This window comes from Mycteria americana, chromosome Z (assembly GCF_035582795.1).
Source record: "Mycteria americana isolate JAX WOST 10 ecotype Jacksonville Zoo and Gardens chromosome Z, USCA_MyAme_1.0, whole genome shotgun sequence".
In the NCBI taxonomy this organism is placed as follows: Eukaryota; Metazoa; Chordata; class Aves; order Ciconiiformes; family Ciconiidae; genus Mycteria; species Mycteria americana.
In genome coordinates, this window is record NC_134396.1 from 56288124 (window position 1) to 56294123 (window position 6000).

The window sequence follows — 6000 nt, forward strand, 5'->3', positions numbered from 1 at the left end:
ACTTTACACCACATTTTGTCCTCCTGAGGCTGTTCCTTGCCTGTTGAGCTGGCTTGATCATACGGAGATACAATATCTCCCTTTAGGTTAAATTAATACAGTTCTTCAGAATCAAATCTGAATTTTGGAAATAGAAAGGCCAATCCAAGATCAGTGTTACCAGGCTTCCTGTTTTCTGACTGCTTTTTATCAGCTAATCAATAGCTACAGACAAGATGGAAAGCTGGGATTTTTTTCCTAATTTTCTGCTTCATTAGGAGCTTTCTGCTTCATACAAGCATTGACTAAGGCTTGCACAGCTAGAGGCATCAGAGAATTCCCATGCAGAAGTCTGGAGATAATGGGGCCTGGCATCCTTTATTCTTTTGAGCATCTGCATTCCCTTTGACTGATGGGTTGGCAAGAGCCGTTATACAACTTTTTGAGAAGGAAAATGTAACTAATTAACAGTATTGCTTAACACTTTTGAGGAAAAAGCATCATTTTCCTGCTGGATTTTTAAACTATTTATTGTCTGGTGAATAGACTACAGTGTATCAGTGCAGGGTGATTACCAAGGTAGTCTGACATATTTATTCTGAGCCTGAGTCTTTTTTAGTAGTTGTGCAATTATAAAAAGTAGGCGCAATGTCTGTGCCAATACGTGTTCTGTAGTACAATTCTACCTGAGATATCACTAATGAATTGTTGGGTTTTTTTCAGATTAGTAATTTCTGTACGATATTGAAGAGTGCTATGATTGGTTGATTGATCAGTTGATCTGTTCCTAGACCAGTGCTCAATTTGGTCATGAACATTTTGTTTTCCATTACTCTCTTCTGACTGCTCAGTTTTCCTGAGCTGGTTATTGTGCTCGGTCTTACCAGGACATTAAACTCAAACCTACTTGAACCTGCCCACTGGTGCAAGAGAACTCATTAATTTCAAGCAGTGAAAGGTTCTTAAAACTGCGAATACACTTCAAAACGTTGTTGGGTTTTTTTGTCAGGTATGCTGCTTTTAACTGTGAAAGGTAGAAAACACCACGTACGTCAGAGTTCTGCAGGTTTGGGACCTTTGCACAGGCACCAAGTTTCATGGTAAGATTCAGACTTCCTAGACCCAGACCTTCTGTCTTGCACAAAACACACAGGCTTTATAGCCCTTTAAAACTATTCTTCCCTGCAGACACATAGAACCACAGAATGACTGAATGGTTGAGGCTGGCAGGGACCTCTGGAGGTCATCTGGTCCAACCCCCCTGCTCAAGCAGGGCCGCCTAGAGACAGCTGCACAGGACCATGTCCAGACGGCTTTTACGTGTCTCCAAGGAGGGAGACTCCACAGCCTCTCTGGACAACCTGTGCCAGTGCTTGGTCATCCTCACAGTGACAAAGTGTTTCCTGATGTTCAGAGGGAACCTCCTGTGTCTCAATCTGTGCCCATCGCCTCTGGTCCTGTCACTGGGCACCACTGAAAAGAGCCTGGCTCTGTTCTCTTTGCACCCTCTCTTCAGGTATTTATATACACTGATGAGATCCCCCTGAGCCTTCTCTTCTCCAGGCTGGACAGTCCCAGCTCCCTCAGCCTTTCCTCCTAGGAGAGATGCTCCGGTCCCTTCATCATCTTGGTGGCCCTTTGCTGGACTCTCTCAAGTATGCCCATGTCTGTCTTGTACTGGGAAGCCCAGAACTGGACCCAAGACGCCAGGTGTGGCCTCACCAGTGCTGAGCAGAGGAGAGGGATCACCTCTCTCGACCTCCTGGCAATACTTTGTCTAATGCAGCCCAGACTACCATTAGCCTTCTCTGGGTCAAGCACATGTTGGTGGCTCATGTTCAACTTGGTGTCCACCAGGACCCCCAGGGCTTTTTCTGACAAGCTGCTTTCCAGCTGGGCGGCCCCCAGCATGTACTGCTGCCTGGGGTTGTTCCTCCCCAGGTGCAGGACTTCGCACTTTCTCTCGTTGAATTTCGTAAGGTTCCTGTTGGCCCATTTCTCCAGCCTGTCCAGGTCCCTCTGGATGGCAGCATGACCCTCTGGTGTATCAGCCACTTCTCCCAGTTTGGTGTCATCTGCAAACTTGCTGCAGGTACACTGTGCCCCATCATCCCGATCATTAGTGAAAATGTTAAACAGGATCAGACCCAGTATTGACCCTTAGGGCACACCACTCCAACCAGACTTTGTGCCACTGATCACCACCCTCGGGGCCTGGCTGTTCAGCCATTTTTCAATCCACCTCACTGTCTGCTCATTCAGCCAGTACTTCAACAGCTTCTCTATGAGGATCTTGTGAGAAATCCTGCAGTTACTTTTCACCTGCAGTTGACTCCTAAGATATTTTTTTCACCTCTCTAACCATCTGATTCATGTTCTCTGTCAGGGAAATAAAATACAGGTTTGTATTTTCTGAAATAAAATCCAGGTTTGTAACTCAGCTGTAAATGGAAGAACAGTTGAAAGTTGAACTTCCAGAAGAAGCTGCTTTGGAAAACCATGGTCTTGAAATGTCCTGGGCAGAGCATTCTGCAAGTTGCACAGCAGCCCTGTTACTTAACTGAAACTTTCTACCAACTCCTCTGAAATGATATGGCCCAGAAAATTTCTCACTAAATAACAGACCAGCGGAAGTGTTTTGCCCTTAACCACTCCTGGTGTTTCCAGTCAGACTAGCATAGCATTTCAGCTGGCAGGAAAACTGCTGCAGAAGTCTGACTCTCTTGGAACATCAGCCAGTGAAGTCTTGACTCTTAAGAGTTTATTTCTTGCTAAAAATATGCAGAAATATTATTCACCCACTAACTGTCACATGAGCCACTAAATCCAACTGACTATACATCTGGTGTAGGAGGTGCTTTCTAATCCAGCATAGGCCAAATGTTTTTTTTCATAGAAATATGTCACAAGTATGAAGAAAACAAAGAACTTTGTTTTGCTGTTGGGCAGTTCAGTCGGTGGAGCCATTCTAGATAGGCAGCTAGCTAGTGATTCTTGCAATATTGTTAAAAAAATAAGCCACAACAAAAAGACTGTAGAAAACCTGTAATATTCTTCATGTCTGACCTTCAACTGGTTATTAACTTCTTTGGCTGGATTTGGACAAGTGTACACTGTGCTGCTTTTCCACCACAGGGTGATGGAAAGCAAGTCTTTATTTATTTTGTGCTGGTTGGCCCACATATAGCTGCAGAAATGGCATTAGGATTTCATATTTGTTTGCCTAGTATGAGCTGTATTAAATCAGCTGCCTTGACCATTCCCTGCAAGTGCAAAATAAACCTGGAAGGCTACGATTGGATTCTTAGAGCTCATACATATACCCAAATGCAAGTTGGCAGATGGTGAGAAGTGTAGCTAAAAATCTTGCATGTTTCACTGGTATAGTAGTGGTAGTATATGTCTCTGCTAATGGGTGAGCCAGACTAGAATTCAGTTCACTTCTCACATCATCACTTTCAAACTAGTCTATTTAAATAAGAAATGTGAATGCAGTAAGACAGTCACTGCCTTAGCCAGACCTGGGTCAAGGGAACAGTCTCTGGAAGACAGAATGGCCCATTGCCTCTGCGGTGAGATCTGGGCTAGTCAACACAATTTCTTTCTGTGGGATCAAGTTGTCGGAGAAACTCGTAGGACTGAAGATCCATGCTGTGGCAAGCTGCAGTGCTGTTTAGGGAGAAGGGGTGGTGGTCCAGAGCATAGCTTAGGCCAAATAGTATTTAAAAAGCAATTTCTCCACAAACCCGCAATTGTACCTTTTTTTAAGTGCATTTTGCGGTTAAGCCACAAGATGGCAGGAAAGCAAAATAAATATTTTTTGCTGAAGCAGCTGGACTTGAAAGTACCGTCTAAATCCAAATACGTAGAGAAGGGGAATGATTTTCCTTACTAAAGTGTTGCTAAAGCCTTATGAAGTTTCGAAACCTGTTAGATATTTTTTTAATTAACGTGATCTAACTGTGACTTGCGCTAAACCATAGTACCATATCTTTCTCTTATCTGCTGTTTGTGGGTCAGGACAAATATTGTCTATTCTTTTGCTATAGACAGAAAGTAAAAAAGCTAGCCCTGATTATTTTCTTTTTGGATCCCACTGGAATATGGTGTGTAAGGAAATGAAATGCAGAATAACGTCTCTTTGTGTCTGGAAGAAGAACCATGATTTTCCTGAATGATGATTAATCCTCGGTTTATATATTTTATTATTATACTCTCTAACTCTGCCCTTGCAAAAAAATCTACCTTCACATTATTCTCAAAGTTGCCTGCAAAACCAGTTAGGAGATTCAAATGCTGACTTGGTTCAGAAGGCATCTTGATGTGAAGAATAAAATGTAGAGGTGTCTTAAAATCACCTTTGTTCTTTATCTGCCTTGTGTGTCATCTGATATTGAGAAACTGCTATAATCTTTTCTGCAAGAGAATTTAAAATTAATTAATTCTGTTCCTCTTCTGGCTAGTCCCTTCAGTGTAGTCTTAATAGACTGGTTTTTTAAACATCCCATCTCCTTTTTCAAAAGCAGTGGTCACAATTGCATCATTAGCATGGTGTAAGTAGCAATAGTGTAATAGTAGCAGTGCATAGCAATAGCATCATAGTGGTGTACATGGAGTCTTACTGTCAGTTCTCAACTGCTTGGATAGTCTTGTCTCGTAAACCCTCTTAAATGCCCCACAGTGATGACTGTAACCCAGAGAAGACATTGTGTGGCACAGTAGTTAATAATATTCAGGGGGATCTTAAGCATTCTCCCAAGCACAGCAAACTGAGTAAAAGACCCATATACAAAAACATACATGGTTTTAATTTCTCTTGCCTTATCTGATTTCTTTGATAACAGTCATCTATGTCCTCCCCCCATCTTATTATGGTAGTGGGTCTTCAAGTTTGTACATGTTCTGAAGTGCCAGAGAGCTTTTTTCATCTGATAAAAAATATTCCCCTCGCCCCTGCGCAGACAATTATCTTGTCTTAAAGAATGAAGAAGACCCTCACCAAAAAAGTCTTTATAAGTAGTATTTCTTATCTCCAAAAAGTTGTTGAACGTATTTTGGCCAGGCTTCAATGACACACTCAAGAGCTTGCTTTAGTTTTATCTGTTTGGGAACTTACTGCCTCTTCTTTCTGTTCCTAATCTCCTCATTTGCTGCTGCCTTCCCAGCTGTTTGCCTTCTACCAGGGACACCTTTTATTTCTAGGGCAGGCAGCCTTGATGATGTGCCAATGGCAAAGAGATTTCTTTACTGAGTGAGTCAAGAAGTGCACCGTTCTGCAGGTGCAATAGCTGTGTCTTGGCCAAGTATCAAAAGCACAGATCATGGACCATGAGACAGTGTACAGAAGAGCTTCATCACACACAGGAAATGAGTAGTAGTTTGTGGCTTTGCAGTCTCGTTAAATAATCATGGTCAGTCTGTGCATACTTAGTTGCCCTGGTAATAAAAGGAGAAAAGTATAGCTGGAAAAAAAAATCTTCACCATATTGTTAACTCATGTTTTTTACATACAACACACTTGTTTGTGAGAACTACTGATCCTGCATTTTCTGCTATTGAAATGTTGTTTCGTGGTATGTTAACAGCTGTACCTAAAGTAGTTCTGATTCCTTCCAGACTCAGGCAGCTACTCTAAAGCAACCTCTTAATTTAAAGCAGTCACTTAGTTGTCTTTTCTGTGAATTGTCCATGCTTGTAGTGATGTGTGGTAGTAATATCAGCAAGGCATAACTGCTGGATATCTGCCTGTTCTAACTCATTATCTCAGTCATGCTAAGGAATTCCTAATTTGGTGTAGATAGAAGCCTGTTAATGAATAACAAAAGTAACTTCTTTGTGTTAATCGTAAAATTCATCAGGACTGATGAAAGCGTTCCTTGAAAAGAAAGACATATTGCTCAGGTCACAGCCAGAAGGTAAGATTCAGATTTAGAAAAGCAAATCTTTTACCACAGCAATAAGAAGACAAAAATAGAAAGCTGAGATTACAGTTCTTTGAAAGGCAGATGTTGGACCAAAGCA